Source organism: Gossypium arboreum, chromosome 8, assembly GCF_025698485.1.
Source record: "Gossypium arboreum isolate Shixiya-1 chromosome 8, ASM2569848v2, whole genome shotgun sequence".
Lineage (NCBI taxonomy): Eukaryota > Viridiplantae > Streptophyta > Magnoliopsida > Malvales > Malvaceae > Gossypium > Gossypium arboreum.
In genome coordinates, this window is record NC_069077.1 from 104,200,153 (window position 1) to 104,221,658 (window position 21,506).

The window sequence follows — 21,506 nt, forward strand, 5'->3', positions numbered from 1 at the left end:
GCATTGGAAAAGTCGATATGTTTGAGTAACATTCGCTCAATTGACTAACGAGTTTTCAGCTATTGAATTGGTTGATATCTTGTGAAAGTATATAATGATGAAGTGTGAAGTAAGTATGATTATGTGAATGTGTATTAATGAAATGATTCATTTGGCTATGTGAATGTAATGCTTTAGTTAAAGCTGATTTTATTGCTTGAGACTTACTAAGCATAAAAATGCTTACCCCGTTGCTTTGGCTCTCTGTTTTATAGATTTTGCTCGTTAGCGATCGGATTCGGGATCATTGAAGTGAAGTCATCCACACTATCAAACCCCCTTTGGTACTCTTTTAGTTGAACTTTGGATATGGCATGTATAGGACTACCCTATTGTTGAAGGTCATGTACCTTTCGGTTTTGTGTAAACTTGGATAGCCATGCGAAAATGGCTTATATACGTTTTTGGTATGATACTATAATAGTTGTATGTTGATCATTATGGGGTATGGAATTGTTTTGAGAAGATTAGCCATTGGAATGGTTAATCATGATCACACTTTGTGCTATGTATGCAAAGAGGGGCAATTGAATCGTGGAAATCATGAAATAGGTAAAGGTTACCTTGAAAACAGATGCTGGCAGCAGCAGTGGTGTGGTTTTGAAAAATCACCAAAATTTTTAGGAATGGTATTAAATAGTGAATAAGTTATGTAAATGAACCTTAATGAGTCTAATTTCATATGGAAGAAACGAAACGGTCATAGGAGTTACTTGTTAAGAGATATTAAAGTTATCGTGAGACAGGGCCAGAACGATTTCTGGGTCCCCTGTCGCGACTTTAAAAATTTACTATATCTTATCCAGAAAGAATTAGAAGTCATTCCTTATATGTGCAGATTCCATTTTGAGTCTAGTTTCATTAGAAACAAACGGCACCAGTATTAAAGCCCTGTACAGAGAGATATTCAAGTTGTAACGCGCGAAGGTCAGTGTAGTCGACCCCTGTAACATGGGTGAATTTAACTAATAAACTGTACCAATTGGCCTGACCAAAAATTCTAGAAATAAATCCATGGATGGATATATGAGTCTAAATTCAGGGAAAATTTACGGAATCAGTTTCTGAGTTTTGAAACTCAAGATATGATTTTTAAGGCGACAGTGATGCAGTTTTCCAGCCTGTCTGGAAATGCCAAATTGGTCGATACTTTAAGAGGATTTGTCTCGTTAACCCCTCGTGTCCGACACCAGCGATGGTCTCGGGTTCGGGGTGTTACGATTTTATTGGTATCAGAGCTACGATTTAGTCGATTCTAGGACTACCGTAATATGTTTGGGGTCTAGCTATACATGCCATTAAGTGATAAATTGATAGTGTGGAGATTTCGACATTACGAATTTGTGTTTGTTTATAGCAATGGATCCCGATCCCAACCGAGCAATAGTGATGATGTGGAGAGTGTGGCGCTTTGCTCCGCAAGAAGGGATAGCGCCGCGGACTCTCAACCTATGGCCACAATCCGAATGATGAGGCTAGGCAAGCCTTTTATAGCGTGATGAATGATTGGTTCAACCAATACATTCGAACTAACATGGTGTTCCACCACCTCCATTTCCGACTAATGCAACCCCGCACCTACAATACCTCCCAGAATCGACCAAATAAGGTCAAGTAAGCCCCCATCGATGAATTCAGTAAACATAGGGCCACTTGAATTCAAGGCTACGGATAGCGACGATGCCGAAGCGAGCTGAATTTTGGTTGGACAACACTATCCGGTGCTCGATGAGCTATCTTGTACACCGATGAGTGCTTAAAGTGTACCATCTCCTTGCTACGCGATTCCGCCTACTATTGGTGGAGTACTCGACTGTGGTGCCTAGAGAGCAAGTGACTTGGGAATTCTTTCAAACCGAGTTCAAAAAAGTATATCGATCGAGATTCATCGACCAAAAGCGAAGGAATTTCTTGATCTTAAGCAAGGCTCTATGTCGCCATCGATCACGAACGAAAATTTGTGAGGTTTAGCCGAGACGCAGCGAGAATGCATTTCGTCGAAGCTATTATGTGTAAACGCCGAGGATGGGCTGAATGATGATATAAGGATGTTCGTTGGCATTCTCGAAATCGAGAGTTCGTAGTACTTGTTGAGCGAGCTTGTAAAGTCAAGAGCTTAGAAAGGAGAAACAAAAGTTGATGTGGGAACCGGAGAATTCGAAAAAGGTCCTCGGAAAGTCTCTTCAACAGCATCGAAGAGATTTTGAGATGATGTGAGCGGTCTAGAGGCGCCGGGCTTTTCTAGACGAGATCGCGGTCGACCCCTGTGACCACACGAGTCACTTGATCGCTGATGGTGGAAATGATCACCGAGAGAGAGCGAGTGTCGCATTGTGGCAAATGGCATTCGGGAGCTGAGGTTCCGTGATCACTCTGTTATAAGTGTGAATCAGTGACCACTTTATCAAGGATCGCCCGAGGTTGCTTGAACAAAATGTAAGTCAAAGTGGAAACCCGAGTGCTACCCGCCGAGGTAGGCCATCCGAAATGTGGGCAATGCTAGTGGCGGTCGAGAGGGCGAGAGATGCTACAACAAGACCCGAGGCTCGTGCTCTGCTAGGACTTATGCCATACGCCAAGACGCGAGGATCTGCCTCACCGGATGTCATTACGGTACTTTCACTCTTTTCGATACTAATGTGATTGCTTTGATTGACCCCGGTTCTACTCATTCTTATATATGCGAAACCTTAGCATCCGAAGAAGACTTTGCCTATTGAGTCTCTCGAGTTTGTAATTCGGTGTCAAACCCTTGGGTCATTACGTGCTTGTCAACAAAGTGTGTAAGAAAAGTCCCTAGTAATTCGAGGTTCTTGTTTTCCGGCGGACTTGATGCTTTTGCCGTTCGATGAATTCGACGTTATTCTTGGTTTGGATTGGTTGACCATGCACGATGCGGTTGTAAATTGCAAAAGCAAGACCATCGATTTGAGGTGTGCGAATAACGAGATAATTCGGGTTGAGTCTACGGACTTAAAGGGGTTGCCAGCTGTAATATCAGCAATGTTGGCCCAGAAATATGTAAGAAAAGGGTGCGAAGCGTACCTTGCGTATGTGCTCGATGACAAGGAGTCAGAAAAGAAACCCGAATCTGTGCCAGTGGTTTGTGAATACCCGGATGTTTTCCCTGAAGAATTGCCGGGTTTACCACCTGTTCGGAAATAGAATTTGGCATCAAATTGGTACCTGGTACCGCTCTAATTTCGATAGCTCCGTATCGTATGGCACCAACGGAATTAAAGGAGTTGAAAGCTCAGTTGCAAGAATTGGTGGATAGAGGTTTTGCTCGTCCGAGTTTCTCGCCTTGGGGTGCGCCAGTGTTGTTTGTGAAAAAGAAGGATGGAACCATGAGGCTGTGCATCGACTATCGTCAGCTTAATAAAGCAACGATAAAGAACAAATATCCGTTACCGTGTATCGACGATTTGTTCGATCAACTGAAGGAAGCTTCAGTGTTCTCGAAAATAGATTTGAGATCGGGCTATTATCAACTACGAATTCGAGATTCGGACGTACCCAAGACTGCCTTCAGAACGAGATATGGTCACTACGAGTTCCTAGTGATGCCGTTTGGGCTTACTAATGCCCCTGCGGTATTTATGGATTTAATGAATCGGATCTTGGACCATATTTGGATCGGTTCGTAGTCGTGTTCATTGATGACATCTTGGTCTATTCAAGAAATGAGACCGAACATCTTTGAACACCGAGGTTAGTCTTTGCAAATTTTACGGAATAAGCAATTATATGCTAAGTTCAAGAAGTGTGAGTTACGGTTAGAGAGGTTAGCTTCTTGGGGCATGTGATATCTGCGTGACGGTATTCGAGTCCACCGAACAAAATTTCAACCATACTTAACTGGAAGCCTCAGAAATATTACCGAGGTTGAGACTTTTTGCTTTTTGGCGGTTATTACCGACGATTTGTAAAGGTTTCTCAACGATAGCCACGCCAATGACGGCTACTCCAAAAGGATGTAAGGTTCGAATGGTCGGAGAAATGTCGAGAAAAGTTTCGATCAATTGAAAACTTATTTGACTAAAGCCCCAATTCTAGTGCAACCCGAATCTGGCAAAGAGTTTGTCATCTATAGTGACGCCTCCCTACTTAGGTTAGGTTGTGTATTGATGCAAGAAGGTCAAGTTGTGGCCTATGCGTCGAGGCAATTAAAGCCACATGAGAAAAATTATCCGACCCATGATCTCGAATTGGCTGCCATCGTATTCGCCTTAAAGATTTGGCGACATTACTTATTTGGTGAGAAGTGCCATGTGTATTACGATCACAAAAGTCTCAAATATTTGATGACTCAAAGAGACTTAAATCTGCGACAAAGACGTTGGCTCGAGCTGTTAAAGGATTATGAGTGGTCATTGACTATCACCCGAAAGGCGAATGTGGTTGCGGATGCCTTAAGTCGTAAATCATTATTAAACTTCGAGCGATGAATGTGCACTTGTCATTCGATCCGACAACGTGTTAGTAGCTGAATTGAAAGCCAAACCATTATTGATACATCAAATTCGTGAAGCTCGAGAAAGTCGACGACGAGTTGGCGCAAAAGCGGGTGAGTGTGTTCGAACAAGGACTCGGAGTTTCAAATCGATGATGACGATTGTTTGAGGTTCAAAAGTCATCTTTGTGTTCCAAAGAATTGAACTTATTTCGATAATTCAACGAAGCCCATTGTAGCCGAATGGCAATCCACCCGGAGTAACGAAGATGTACAACGATTTGAAACGTCGGTTTTGGTGGCATGGTATGAAACGAGACATCTCCGACTTTGTTTGAGATGTTTAATATGTCAACAAGTGAAAGCGGAACATCAAGTGCCTTCAGGATTACTTCAACCGATCACGATACCCGAGTGGAAATGGGATCGAGTCACCATGGACTTTGTATCCGGACTGCCATTGTCAGCGAGTAAGAAGGATGCGGTTTGGGTCGTGGTAGATAGATTGACTAAGTCGGCTCACTTTGTCCCCGTACGTACGGATTTTTCAATGGACAAACTAGCCGAATTGTACGTTTCTCAGATTGTGAGATTACACGGGGTGCCTATTTCCATCATGTCGGATAGAGATCCGAGATATACCTCGCGATTTTGGAAGAAGTTGCAAGAAGCTTTGGGTACCAAGTTGCATTTCAGCACCGCCTTTCACCCCCAAACCGATGGTCAATCCGAGCGGATAATTCAAATACTTGAGGATATGTTGAGATGTTGCATCCTCGAGTTCGATGGTTCATGGGAGCGGTATTTGCCTTTGATTGAATTCGCTACAACAATAGTTTTCAATCAAGTATTAAGATGGCACCCTACGAGTCTTTGTGCGGTCGTAAATGCCGTACACCATTGTTTTGGTGAGCTCGGTGAAAGTAAAATTTTCGGTGGATTTGATTAGAGATCTTTGAAGAAAGTGAAAGTAATCCGTGAAAGTCTGAAGATAGCCTCCGACCGTCAAAAGTCGTACGCGGATCTGAAGCGTAAAGACATTGAGCATCAGGTGGGGGATAAAGTGTTTCTCAAGGTTTCGCCTTGGAAAAAGATACTCAGATTCGGCCGTAAGGGCAAGTTGAGCCCGAGGTTCATTGGGCCATATGAGATATCCGAGCGAGTCGGTCCAGTTGCATATCGTTTGATTTTGCCCCCTGAACTCGAAAAGATTCACGACGTCTTTCATGTCTCGATGCTTCGACGCTATAGATCTGATCCATCACACGTGATTAGTCCATCAGAGGTTGAAATTCAAGCCAATATGAGTTATGAGGAAGAACCGATTCGTATCCTATCATGTGAAGTGAAAGAGTTGCGAAACAAGCGGGTTCCGCTAGTGAAAGTGTTATGGCTCAAACACGGGATAGAAGAAGCTACTTGGGAAACCGAGAACTCTATGAAAGAGCGATACCCAACCCTATTTACGGTAAGATTTTCGGGACGAAAATTTCTTAAGTGGGGAGAGTTGTGACACCCAAAATTGACCCTAGTCGGGATGTGGTTTCGGGACCACAAAACCGAGGCATAAAAATAATTTAAAATTTATTTTGATGCCTATGATATGTGTTAAATTGTGTGTGACATTTTTTATGATTTGATTTAGTGTTATAAATGTGAATTTCACTAGAAAGGGCCTAGTAGTAAACTTTGAAAGTATGATAGGGAAATGTGTGATAACTAATTAAAGCATGCATGCAAAACAATGGACTTGCATGTCAAATACCCCCTTTTTATAGGTGGTGGCCGGCCATGGCAAGAGAGGATGGGCAAAACATGTCATAAACATGTTTTGTTGGTGCATTAGGGAGAAATAATAAACAAAGGTGTATGGGTAAGAAAAGAATGAAAAAAAAAATGTGTGTGAGTGTGGTATTCCCCCCCCCCCATTGCCGTGAGTTGTAGAGAAAGAAAGAAAAAAATTTGTTCATCCTTTCTTTGAGCCAAAACTAAGGAAGAAGGAGGATTTTGCTCCATTTTGGTTTAGAAGAGATCTAGAAGGAGATTTGGCTATACTTGCATCAAGATTAAGGTATGTTTGAGGTTGTGTCATGAGATTCATGCATGTTTTAGTTGCTAACTTGATGTTCATGTTAGCCCATGGTCCAAATCCTTGTTGTGCCATGGAAATGGTATTTGGCCAAGGTTGATATTGTGTTAAAGCCATTGCATGCTAAATGTGAAGCTTGTTGATGATGCATGCAATGATGGATTGACTACTCTTGAAATTTCTTTTAGCATTCTTGAGTAAGACATTGAATCTTTTGTTTAACCATGACCAAAAAAATTAAAAGGGGTATGGTGTGTGATGTATTCGGCCATGGTATGCTCATGAGCATGGTTTATGCTTCTTGCATGTTAGTTAAAATTTGTGTTTTGGATGGTTATGGACACCTTGAAATTGACCTTGCACCTATATGTGTATATGTTTGCACATGATGTTTTGGTTATGAAGTAAGTGATAAATATGTTTGTTTAAAGAAGAAAGTGTTGAAGAATGTTTGTGAAATTGCAAGTACATTCGGCCTAGTACACATATGATGTGAAAATCTTGCAATTTATTGTTGATTTTGTGCAAGTATGACTAAGTATAATCGGCCACATGAGGGGAATTATTGTGCATGCATTCGGTTAGAGGCAAGCTTGATGGTGCCTATTCTTGACTTAGGTAATCGGCTACCTTGTTGTGAGCTAAGGCCGAATGTGTGCGTAATTAAAGAAAATTGACTAAAGTGCTTAGTTATGTGATGTTGAGTCAATGATGTGTGTATTCGGCCAAGGCTAGCAAGCGAGACTTTAATAAATTGAATTTGTTTGAATTAGCTCAAGAGCTTAGAGGGCCACAATTGGATAAGGGGAAGGAAAAAGTGATCGAATAGCCGTTGAAGCCGTTCGACAACATCCGAGGTAAGTCCTCAAGAAATGACCCTACTCGAATTATGTGAAATGAAATATGGATGTGTAATGATTATTGATTTATGTGTGTATGAGTATTTGAATGATACCCGGGCTAAGTCCCGAAGGCGATTATGCTAGTGATATGTTTGTGTTTGAGCCTTAGTAACGAAAATGAAACATGGATGTGTAATGATTATTGATGTATGTGTGTGCATGAGCAATTTAATGATATCCGGCTAAGTCCCAAGACATTTATGCTAGTAATTATATCCGGGTTAAGACCGAAGGCAATTGTGCTAGTGACTACATCCGGCTAAGACCAAGGCATTCGTGCAAGTTGTTAAATCGGGCTAATACCGAAGGCATTTGTGCAAGTCGTTCTATCCGGGCTAAGACCAAGGCATTTGTGCATGTGGTTATATCCGGTTGTTTTCCAAAGAAGCTTGGGCTGGAGGTGGCGTTGGTTGCTGTAATAAATTTAATTAGTACGCTCGAAAAGCCCAAAGGATAAGGTATGTTTATATGTGCATTGGAAAAGTCGATATGTTTGAGTAACATTCGCTCAATTGACTAACGAGTTTTCAGCTATTGAATTGGTTGATATCTTGTGAAAGTATATAATGATGAAGTGTGAAGTAAGTATGATTATGTGAATGTGTATTAATGAAATGATTCATTTGGCTATGTGAATGTAATGCTTTAGTTAAAGCTGATTTTATTGCTTGAGACTTACTAAGCATAAAATGCTTACCCGTTGCTTTGGCTCTCTGTTTTATAGATTTTGCTCGTTAGCGATCGGATTCGGGATCATTGAAGTGAAGTCATCCACACTATCAAACCCCTTTGGTACTCTTTTAGTTGAACTTTGGATATGGCATGTATAGGACTACCCTATTGTTGAAGGTCATGTACCTTTCGGTTTGTGTAAACTTGGATAGCCATGCGAAAATGGCTTATATCGTTTTGGTATGATACTATAATAGTTGTATGTTGATCATTATGGGGTATGGAATTGTTTTGAGAAGATTAGCCATTGGAATGGTTAATCATGATCACACTTTGTGCTATGTATGCAAAGAGGGCAATTGAATCGTGGAAATCATGAAATAGGTAAAGGTTACCTTGAAAACAGATGCTGGCAGCAGCAGTGGTGTGGTTTTGAAAAATCACCAAAATTTTTAGGAATGGTATTAAATAGTGAATAAGTTATGTAAATGAACCTTAATGAGTCTAATTTCATATGGAAGAAACGAAAGCGGTCATAGGAGTTACTTGTTAAGAGATATTAAAGTTATCGTGAGACAGGGCCAGAACGATTTCTGGGTCCCCTGTCGCGACTTTAAAATTTACTATATCTTATCCAGAAAGAATTAGAAGTCATTCCTTATATGTGCAGATTCCATTTTGAGTCTAGTTTCATTAGAAACAAACGGCACCAGTATTAAAGCCCTGTACAGAGAGATATTCAAGTTGTAACGCGAAGGTCAGTGTAGTCGACCCCTGTAACATGGGTGAATTTAACTAATAAACTGTACCAATTGGCCTGACCAAAATTCTAGAAATAAATCCATGGATGGATATATGAGTCTAAATTCAGGGAAAATTTACGGAATCAGTTTCTGAGTTTTGAAACTCAAGATATGATTTTTAAGGCGACAGTGATGCAGTTTTCCAGCCTGTCTGGAAATGCCAAATTGGTCGATACTTTAAGAGGATTTGTCTCGTTAACCCCTCGTGTCCGACACCAGCGATGGTCTCGGGTTCGGGGTGTTACGATTTTATTGGTATCAGAGCTACGATTTAGTCGATTCTAGGACTACCGTAATATGTTTGGGGTCTAGCTATACATGCCATTAAGTGATAAATTGATAGTGTGGAGATTTCTGACATTCTGAATTTGTGTTTGTTTATAGCAATGGATCCCGATCCCAACCGAGCAATAGCTGATGATGTGGAGAGTGTGGCGCCTGCTCCCGCGCAAGGGATAGCGCCGGCGGACTCTCAACCTATGGCCAGCAATCCGAATGATGAGGCTAGGCAAGCCTTTTATAGCGTGATGAATGATTGGTTCAACCAATACATTCGAACTAACATGGCTGTTCCACCACCTCCATTTCCGACTAATGCAACCCCAAGACCTACAATACCTCCCAGAATCGACCAAATAAGGTCAAGTAAGCCCCAATCGACAGAATTAAGTAAACATAGGGCCACTTGAATTCAAGGCTACGGATAGCGACGATGCCGAAGCGAGCTGAATTTTGGTTGGACAACACTATCCGGTGCTCGATGAGCTATCTTGTACACCGATGAGTGCTTAAAGTGTACCATCTCCTTGCTACGCGATTCCGCCTACTATTGGTGGAGTACTCGACTTGTGGTGCCTAGAGAGCAAGTGACTTGGGAATTCTTTCAAACCGAGTTAGAAAAAAGTATATCACCAGAGATTCATCGACCAAAAGCGAAGGGAATTTCTTGATCTTAAGCAAGGCTCTATGTCGCCATCGACTCACGAACGAAAATTTGTGAGGTTTAGCCAAGACGCGAGAATGCATTTCGTCCGAAGCTATTATGTGTAAACGCTCGAGGATGGGCTGAATGATGATATAAGGATGTTCGTTGGCATTCTCGAAATCGAGAGTTCAGAGTACTTGTTGAGCGAGCTTGTAAAGTCAAGAGCTTAGAAAGGAGAAACAAAAAGTTGATGTGGGAACTGGAGAATTCGAAAAGGTCCTCGGAAAGTCTCTTCAACAGCATCGAAGAGATTTTGAGATGATGTGAGCCGGTCTAGAGGCGCCGGGCTTTTCTAGACGAGATCGCTTCGACCCCTGTGACCACACGAGTCACTTGATCGCCGATGGTGGAAATGATCACCGAGAGAGAGCGAGTGTCGCATTGTGGCAAATGGCATTCGGGAGTCTGAGGTTCCGTGATCACTCTGTTATAAGTGTGAATCGGTGACCACTTTATCAAGGATCGCCCGAGGTTGCTTGAACAAAATGTAAGTCAAAGTGGAAACCCGAGTGCTACCCCGCCGAGGTAGGCCATCCAAATGTGGGCAATGCTAGTGGCGGTCGAGAGGGCGAGAGATGCTACAACAAGACCCGAGGCTCGTGCTCCTGCTAGGACTTATGCCATACGCGCACGCGAGGATACTGCCTCACCAGATGTCATTACCGGTACTTTCACTCTTTTCGATACTAATGTGATTGCTTTGATTGACCCTGGTTCTACTCATTCTTATATATGCGAAACCTTAGCATCCAAGAAGACTTTGCCTATTGAGTCTCTCGAGTTTGTAATTCGGGTGTCAAACCCCTTGGGTCATTACGTGCTTGTCAACAAAGTGTGTAAGAAAAGTCCCCTAGTAATTCGAGGTTCTTGTTTTCCGGCGGACTTGATGCTTTTGCCGTTCGATGAATTCGACGTTATTCTTGGTTTGGATTGGTTGACCATGCACGATGCGGTTGTAAATTGCAAAAGCAAGACCATCGATTTGAGGTGCGCGAATAACGAGATAATTCGGGTTGAGTCTACGGACTTAAAGGGGTTGCCAGCTGTAATATCAGCAATGTTGGCCCAGAAATATGTAAGAAAAGGGTGCGAAGCGTACCTTGCGTATGTGCTCGATGACAAGGAGTCAGAAAAGAAACCCGAATCTGTGCCAGTGGTTTGTGAATACCCGGATGTTTTCCCCGAAGAATTGCGGGTTTACCACTGCTCGGAAATAGAATTTGGCATCAAATTGGTACCGGTACCGCTCTAATTTCGATAGCTCGTGATCGTATGGCACCAACGGAATTAAAGGAGTTGAAAGCTCGGTTGCAAGAATTGGTGGATAGAGGTTTTGCTCGTCCGAGTTTCTCGCCTTTGGGTGCGCCGGTGTTGTTTGTGAAAAGAAGGATGGAACCATGAGGTCGTGCATCGACTATCGTCGACTTAATAAAGCAACGATAAAGAACAAATATCCGTTACGTGTATCGACGATTTGTTCGATCAACGAAGGAGCGGTGTTCTCGAAAATAGATTTGAGATCGGGCTATTATCAACTACTGAATTCGAGATTCTGGACGTACCCAAAGGCGCCTTGAGCGAGATATGGTCACTACGAGTTCCTAGTGATGCCGTTTGGGCTTACTAATGCCCTGCGGTATTTATGGATTTAATGAATCGGATCTTGGACCATATTTGGATCGGTTCGTAGTCGTGTTCATTGATGACATCTTGGTCTATTCAAGAAATGAGACCGAACATCTTTGAACACACGAGGTTAGTCTTTGCAAATTTTACGGAATAAGCAATTATATGCTAAGTTCAAGAAGTGTGAGTTCGGTTAAGAGGTTAGCTTCTTGGGGCATGTGATATCTCAGATCGGTATTCGAGTCCACCGAACAAAATTTCAACCATACTAGCTGGAAGCCTCGAGAAATATTACCGAGGTTCGAGCTTTTTAAATTTGGCGGTTATTACCGACGATTTGTAAAGGTTTCTCAACGATAGCCACGCCAATGACGAAGCTACTCCAAAAGGATGTAAGGTTCGAATGGTCGGAGAAATGTCAGAAAAGTTTCGATCAATTGAAAACTTATTTGACTAAAGCCCCAATTCTAGTGCAACCCGAATCTGGTAAAGAGTTTGTCATCTATAGTGACGCCTCCCTACTTAGGTTAGGTTGTGTATTGATGCAAGAAGGTCGAGTTGTGGCCTATGCGTCGAGGCAATTAAAGCCACATGAGAAAAATTATCCGACCCATGATCTCGAATTGGCTGCCATCGTATTCGCCTTAAAGATTTGGCGACATTACTTATTTGGTGAGAAGTGCCATGTGTATTTCGATCACAAAAGTCTCAAATATTTGATGACTCAAAGAGACTTAAATCTGCGACAAAGACGTTGGCTCGAGTTGTTAAAGGATTATGAGTGGTCATTGACTATCACCGGGAAAGGCGAATGTGGTTGCGGATGCCTTAAGTCGTAAATCATTATTCGCTTACGAGCGATGAATGTGCACTTATCTGCTCGATCCGACAACGTGTTAGTAGCTGAATTGAAAGCCAAACCATTATTGATACATCAAATTCGTGAAGCTCGGAAAGTCGACGACGAGTTGGTCGCAAAACGGGTGAGTGTGTTCGAACAAGGACTCGGAGTTTCAAATCGATGATGACGATTGTTTGAGGTTCAAAGTCATCTGTGTGTTCCAAAGAATTGAACTTATTTCGATAATTCGAACGAAGCCCATTGTAGCCGAATGGCAATCCACCCGGAGTACGAAGATGTACAACGATTTGAAACGTCGGTTTTGGTGGCATGGTATGAAGCGAGACATCTCCGACTTTGTTTGAGATGTTTAATATGTCAACAAGTGAAAGCGGAACATCAAGTGCCTTGAGATTACTTCAACCGATCACGATACCCGAGTGGAAATGGGATCGAGTCACCATGGACTTTGTATCCGGACCGCCATTGTCGTGAGTAAGAAGGATGCGGTTTGGGTCGTGGTAGATAGATTGACTAAGTCGGCTCACTTTGTCCCCAGACGTACGGATTTTTCAATGGACAAACTAGCCGAATTGTACGCGTTTCTCAGTTGTGAGATTACACGGGTGCCTATTTCCATCATGTCGGATAGAGATCCGAGATATACCTCGCGATTTTGGAAGAAGTTGCAAGAAGCTTTGGGTACCAAGTTGCATTTCAAAGACCGCCTTTCACCCCCAAACCGATGGTCAATCGGCGGATAATTCAAATACTTGAGGATATGTTGAGATGTTGCATCCTCGAGTTCGAGTGGTTCATGGGAACGGTATTTGCCTTTGATTGAATTAAACACAACAATAGTTTTCAATCAAGTATTAAGATGGCACCCTACGAGTCTTTGTACGATCGTAAATGCCGTACACCATTGTTTTGGATTGAGCTCGGTGAAAGTAAAATTTTCGGTGGATTTGATTAGAGATCTTTGAAGCAGAAAGTGAAAGTAATCCGTGAAAGTCGAAGATAGCCTCCGACCGTCAAAAGTCGATGCAGCGGATCGAAGCGTAAAGACATTGAGCATCGTGGGGATAAAGTGTTTCTCAAGGTTTCGCCTTGGAAAAAGATACTCGATTCGGCCGTAAGGGCAAGTTGAGCCCGAGGTTCATTGGGCCATATGAGATATCCGAGCGAGTCGGTCAGATTGCATATCGTTTGATTTTGCCCCGAACTCGAAAAGATTCACGACGTCTTTCATGTCTCGATGCTTCGACGCTATAGATCTGATCCATCACACGTGATTAGTCCATCAGAGGTTGAAATTCAAGCCAATATGAGTTATGAGGAAGAACCGATTCGTATCCTATCATGTGAAGTGAAAGAGTTGCGAAACAAGCGGGTTCCGCTAGTGAAAGTGTTATGGCTCAAACACGGGATAGAAGAAGCTACTTGGGAAACCGAGAACTCTATGAAAGAGCGATACCCAACCCTATTTACGGTAAGATTTTCTGGGACGAAAATTTCTTAAGTGGGGAGAGTTGTGATACCAAAATTGACCCTAGTCGGGATGTGGTTTGGGACCACAAAACCGAGGCATAAAAATAATTTAAAATTTATTTTGATGCCTATGATATGTGTTAAATTGTGTGTGACATTTTTATGATTTGATTTAGTGTTATAAATGTGAATTTCACTAGAAAGGGCCTAGTAGTAAACTTTGAAAGTATGATAGGAAATGTGTGATAACTAATTAAAGCATGCATGCAAAACAATGGACTTGCATGTCAAATACCCCTTTTATAGGTGGTGGCGGCCATGGCAAGAGAGGATGGGCAAAACATGTCATAAACATGTTTTGTTGGTGCATTAGGGAGAAATAATAAACAAAGGAGTATGGGTAAGAAAAGAATGAAAAAAAAATGTGTGTGAGTGTGGTATTCCCCCCATTGCCGTGAGTTGTAGAGAAAGAAAGAAAAAATTTGTTCATCCTTTCTTTGAGCCAAAACTAAGGAAGAAGGAGGATTTTGCTCCATTTTGGTTTAGAAGAGATCTAGAAGGAGATTTGGCTATACTTGCATCAAGATTAAGGTATGTTTGAGGTTGTGTCATGAGATTCATGCATGTTTTAGTTGCTAACTTGATGTTCATGTTAGCCCATGGTCCAAATCCTTGTTGTGCCATGGAAATGGTATTTGGCCAAGGTTGATATTGTGTTAAAGCCATTGCATGCTAAATGTGAAGCTTGTTGATGATGCATGCAATGATGGATTGACTACTCTTGAAATTTCTTTTAGCATTCTTGAGTAAGACATTGAATCTTTTGTTTAACCATGACCAAAAAAAATTAAAAGGGTATGGTGTGTGATGTATTCGGCCATGGTATGCTCATGAGCATGGTTTATGCTTCTTGCATGTTAGTTAAAATTTGTGTTTTGGATGGTTATGGACACCTTGAAATTGACCTTGCACCTATATGTGTATATGTTTGCACATGATGTTTTGGTTATGAAGTAAGTGATAAATATGTTTGTTTAAAGAAGAAAGTGTTGAAGAATGTTTGTGAAATTGCAAGTACATTCGGCCTAGTACACATATGATGTGAAAATCTTGCAATTTATTGTTGATTTTGTGCAAGTATGACTAAGTATAATCGGCCACATGAGGGGAATTATTGTGCATGCATTCGGTTAGAGGCAAGCTTGATGGTGCCTATTCTTGACTTAGGTAATCGGCTACCTTGTTGTGAGCTAAGGCCGAATGTGTGCGTAATTAAAGAAAATTGACTAAAGTGCTTAGTTATGTGATGTTGAGTCAATGATGTGTGTATTCGCCAAGGCTAGCAAGCGAGACTTTAATAAATTGAATTTGTTTGAATTAGCTCAAGAGCTTAGAGGGCCACAATTGGATAAGGGGAAGGAAAAAGTGATCGAATAGCCGTTGAAGCCGTTCGACAACATCCGAGGTAAGTCCTCAAGAAATGACCCTACTCGAATTATGTGAAATGAAATATGGATGTGTAATGATTATTGATTTATGTGTGTATGAGTATTTGAATGATACCGGGCTAAGTCCGAAGGCGATTATGCTAGTGATATGTTTGTGTTTGAGCCTTAGTAACGAAAATGAAACATGGATGTGTAATGATTATTGATGTATGTGTGTGCATGAGCAATTTAATGATATCCGGGCTAAGTCCCGAAGACATTTATGCTAGTAATTATATCCGGGTTAAGACCCGAAGGCAATTGTGCTAGTGACTACATCCGGGCTAAGACCCGAAGGCATTCGTGCAAGTTGTTAAATCTGGGCTAATACCCGAAGGCATTTGTGCAAGTCGTTCTATCCGGGCTAAGACCCGAAGGCATTTGTGCATGTGGTTATATCCGGTTGTTTTCCAAAGAAGCTTGGGCTGGAGGTGAGCGTTGGTTGCTGTAATAAATTTAATTAGTACGCTCGAAAAGCCCAAAGGATAAGGTATGTTTATATGTGCATTGGAAAAGTCGATATGTTTGAGTAACATTCGCTCAATTGACTAACGAGTTTTCAGCTATTGAATTGGTTGATATCTTGTGAAAGTATATAATGATGAAGTGTGAAGTAAGTATGATTATGTGAATGTGTATTAATGAAATGATTCATTTGGCTATGTGAATGTAATGCTTTAGTTAAAGCTGATTTTATTGCTTGAGACTTACTAAGCATAAAAATGCTTACCCCGTTGCTTTGGCTCTCTGTTTTATAGATTTTGCTCGTTAGCGATCGGATTCGGGATCATTGAAGTGAAGTCATCCACACTATCAAACCCCCTTTGGTACTCTTTTAGTTGAACTTTGGATATGGCATGTATAGGACTACCCTATTGTTGAAGGTCATGTACCTTTCGATTTTGTGTAAACTTGGATAGCCATGCGAAAATGGCTTATATACGTTTTTGGTATGATACTATAATAGTTGTATGTTGATCATTATGGGGTATGGAATTGTTTTGAGAAGATTAGCCATTGGAATGGTTAATCATGATCACACTTTGTGCTATGTATGCAAAGAGGGCAATTGAATCGTGGAAATCATGAAATAGGTAAAGGTTACCTTGAAAAATGATCTTTGGCAGCAGCAGTGGTGTGGTTTTGAAAAATCACCAAAATTTGTAGGAATGGTATTAAATAATTAATAAGTTATGTAAATGAACCTTGATGAGTCTACTTTCATATGGAAGAAACGAAACGGTCATAGGAGTTACTTGTTAAGAGATATTAAAGTTATCGTGAGACAGGGCCAAAACGGTGTCTGGGTCCCCTGTCGCGACTTTAAAAATTTACTATAAATTATCCAGAAATAATTATAAGTCATGCCTTATATGTGCAGATTCCATTTTGAGTCTAGTTTCATTAGAAACAAACGACACCAGTATTAAAGCCCTGTACAGAGAGATATTCAAGTTGTAACGCGCGAAGGTCAGTGTAGTCGACCCCTGTAACATGGGTGAATTTAACTAATAAACTGTACCAATACCAAAAATTCTAGAAATAAATCCATGGATGGATATATGAGTCTAAATTCAGGGAAAATTTATGGAATCAGTTTCCGAGTTTTGAAACTCAAGATATGATTTTTAAGGCGACAAGGACGCAGCTTTTCCAAACTGTCTGGAAATTCCAAATTGGTCGGTACTTTAAGAGGATTTGTCTCGTTAACCCCTCGTGTCCGACACCGGCGATGGTCTCGGGTTCGGGGTGTTACAATGGCAAAGAAAATGTGGTAGCCAACGCGTTGAGTCATAGGGTTAAGTCAGACTTGAGGGCTATACTCGCCCGATTAAGCTTATTGGATGATAGTAGCTTGTTAGCTGAGTTTCAAGTAAAACCGGTGCGGATCGAGTAGATAAAGAGCAAGCAGTTAGTGGATGAGACTTTGGGTGCTCATTTTAAACAAGTAAAGAGTAGGGAAACATCGGACTTTGGGATAAATAGTGAGGGAGTATTGTGTGGGAGAATGTGTATACCTAAGGACAATGATCTAAGACAATCTATTCTGCGGGAAACACATAGCAGCCTCTATGCTATGCATCCTGGCAAGAACAAGATGTATCAGAATTTCCGGGAGCTTTTTTGGTGGCCTGGACTTAAGCGCGAAGTTATGGAATTCGTAAGTAAATGCTTGGTTTGTTAAAAGATGAAGGCGGAACATCAGTTGCCTTCGGGATTGCTTGAGCCAGTGAAGATTCCACTCTAGAAGTAGGAAAGGATCACTATAGACTTTGTTAGTGGGCTACCCTTGACGCCTACTAAGAAAGACTCGATATGGGTTATAGTGGATCGATTAGCCAAGTCTACCCATTTCATACTGGTTCGTACCGACTACTCGTTACAAAAGCTGGATAGGTTGTATGTGGTAGAGATTGTAAGATTGCATGGTGTGCCAGTGTCCATAATATCCAATAGGGACACACGTTTCACTTCGTGATTTTGGAAGAAGCTGCATGAGGCGTTGGGTACTAGTTTGAACTTCATGGCGTTCTACCCTTAAACTGATGGACAATCAGAAAGGGTGATCCAAGTATTGGAAGATATGTTGAGGGGATGTGTGATTGAGTTTGAGGTAGTTTGGAGGACTATTTACTGTTAGTCGAATTCGCGTACAATATTAGCTATCAAGCAAGTATTGGGATGGCTCCGTATGAGGCACTGTATGGGTGAAGGTGTCGATCTCCAACATGTTGGACATAGTTGGGCGAACGAAGAGTTTTGGGCCCTGAGTTAGTAGCTGATACTGAGGACAAGGTGAAATTGATTCGGGATCAGTTAAAGGAAGCCTCAGATAGGAAGAAGTCGTATACTGACCTTAAACAACGAGAGATAGAGTATACAGTGGGAGACTTAGTTTTTCTTAAGGTCTCTCCGTGGAAGAAGGTATTAAGGTTTGGACGGAAGGGGAAGCTAAGCCCAAGGTTCATTGGGCCATATCGGGTTGTAAGACGGATTGGGCCAGTCGCCTACCAGCTAGAGTTACCTCTTGACCTAACCTAGATCCACGATGTGTTTCATGTTTCCATGCTAAGGCGATATCTCTCGGATCTTTCACATGTCGTGGTGGCGGAAGAAATCGAGGTTAGGCCAGACCTAACTTTCGAGGAAGAGCCCATATAAATAATTGGTCAAGATGTCAAGGTAATAAGAAGGAAGTCTGTTCCATTAGTCAAAGTACTTTGGTGGAATCACAAAGCTGAGGAGGCTACTTGGGAACCTGAGGAAGCGATGCGACATCAATACCCTCAACTGTTTGAATCAGGTAAAATTTCGAGGACAAAATTTCCTTTAGGGGGTAAAGTTGTAACGCCCCAAAAATCCCGAAATCCTGAATTTTCTTTTTTTTTCGATTCTGATAAAAAGAGTGCTAGTTATTTTCGATTAAGTAGGTAATAGTAGGTCTTGGCTAAGGTTTAATTTTGAACTGAGAGGAGAAGAAAATTATGCGTTAATAGCTAAAAGGACCTTGTTGACAAGTAGTTGGACTTTTAAATAAAGATGGGGGAAAATGGCATCAAAAAGCCTTGCGGGGGAGTGGCTAAGTGACGGTACTTAGGGTGTAGGGACGTGGCGTTAGTGGCTAGCAAGGGATCTAAGGTTTGAATCCTAGCTTAGTATTTTTAGGAGTTTAATTTTGGGCCTTCTAGAAGGTTAGAAGTGGGGTGAAAATGGACTCGAAGGGGAGTGTTCAGTAGAGAAATCTGAGGAAAGGATCAATGGGTTATCTGGGAGGAAAACGAGGAGATGAGAAGTGAGGAGCAAGTAGAGCCGAATTGGGAACTTGGGCTTAAGGAATTCGGCTATAGGGACTATAAATAGGTGCCGAGTGGGAGGTTGTCAGGCTAATGCCGAATTTCCCTTCACCCTGTTTCTAGAAACCCTCTTCCTTGAAAGCCGAAAACCCTCTGTTTCTCTTTTTCTTCCTTGTGCCAATTTCCATTCTTCGGCTACTTCATTGCCGACTTTTCTTTCTTTTTCCTTAGAGCCAAAATAACTCTATTTTGCTATACAAAATCGCAAAGGGTCGAACACCTCTTGGCCGAATACCCTTGGTGCAACTACTACTCCTTCTACTACGGTCAGATCTAGTGTAAGTGTTTGTTCTCCCAATCGGTTTTGCTAAGAATCTATTACGATGTTCTTCCCTCACTCTTTCTAATCCACTTTGGTAGGGAATTAGTATCAGATCTCGGGTTTTAGCTCTCTGCCAAATTGCTCCTTAGGTGTTTTGCAGTTTTGGTAAGTATTTCGCTCTTATTGGCTAAGGTTGGCTGAATGGTCTTAAGTGGGATAAGGAGGTGAGTTATGCAAGTTCCCTAGTATATGGTTTTAATAAGTAAGATTAATGTAGATCTAGAGAGTATGTGATCAAGGAAAAACTAATAGGGATTGGTGTTCAAGGTAAGGTTAAGGTGAGGTTTCAGTTTTTGGTAAAGATCTGTATTAAACATGCGATTAATCGAAGGGTGATATCGATTGTAGGTTTGGGGCTAAGGAGATCGCAACACGCTAGCTTACCAGGTGTGTACATACACTACACACACAAGTAGATCGGCAAAATCCAAAATGCCAAAAAGCTAAAATGCCGAAAAGCCAAAAGTTTGGCTACGGTAGTCTTGCGAGTGCGCGAACACTCATAAAAGGGAAACCGATAGGTTGCCTGAGGCCATGGGCAATTCTGTGGACGTGGTTTGTGAATTGGCCTAATAGGCCGAAATGGGCTAAATGGGCCCGATGGGCTGTTGGGCCATAATAGGCAAAATTTGAGAAGTGATGCTATGTTATAGAAAATTTGTGTGTGAGCATATAATGTGATTTGGGCCAGATGGGCCATATAAAGGAGATCGGGCCTAATGGGCCATAGGAACCTGATGGGCCATATAAATGAGATTGGGCCTAGTGGGCCATATGCATGGATGTAGGGGTTTTGGGCCTAGTATATGATGACTACATAAAACTTAATTGAATTGTTGAGACCATGGACAAGTCATAGGGTTAAGGTGTGGCAATGGGTAAATGCATGTCTAGGATTGGATCTAGGGTTAAGGTGTGGCAAGCGGTCTTAATGACCCACCTCCTCTTCTTTGGAATCCTACCTGGTGCATAGTACTCGTTCATCTTAGCTCACAGGATTTGTTAACGAGCCATAGTAAGTGAAAACTGTAATAAGGGAAAAATTACCGAAATGCCCCAAATGGCGAAAATAACCAAAATACCCCTATGTGTTGAATGTAAGTTTTATGAATGTGACATGCATATCTGCTGTATACATATTAAATTCTGCTTAGGTTGCATATGGGATGGGGACTATGGAACGGAGGAAGTATATGAGGATCGCATGGTTGCTTGACAATCGTGGATCCATCAACGGCTTTTAAGCCTAATATGTGAATGAAGGTAGTTCCACAACTGGGCTACCATGGATATGTAACGGTTGGGTGGGTTGATATTTATATCCCTACATGATGTGTCGGGGGATGGAGCCAGTGTGCAGCGGATGGATTATTGGGATGGGATCGCATTGCATTGCCTTACATGTTTGATGTATGGTGTTTATTAAATGCTTGTTGCTCATCGAGGGTTGTACACACTGAGTTTGCGAAAACTCACCCCCTCTTTTATTTTATTTTTAGGTGATGCTCAGTAGAAGGTTCGATGTTTGGAGGGACTCTGGGTGGCTAGCTAGCAAGACAACATGGACTTGTGTTTTGTTTTTTTTTTAATAGGCATACGAGATTCTATTTTATTAAGTACTTTTCAGTCCAAATTGTAATAAGGCTTCCTTTTATTTATTATTGAGTTACTATTTTTATGCGATGTAATTATGAGAGGTTAAACATGGTTTCTTAAATTATAGCATGCTATTCTACATTTCCGCAACTAAATTTTTAAATGATAATTTTTCTTAAATCAAGTGTTTTAAACAAAGCTTTCGCAACTGGAAGAGAGTTTTCATAAGTTAACTAAGGTTTCATATCTTGAGGAAGGGTTTTCAATGAAAACAAGGTTTTCACTAGAACACTTCAATGTAACACGCCAGATTCGGCCATAACGTTCGGGCCGAATTTGGGGTGTT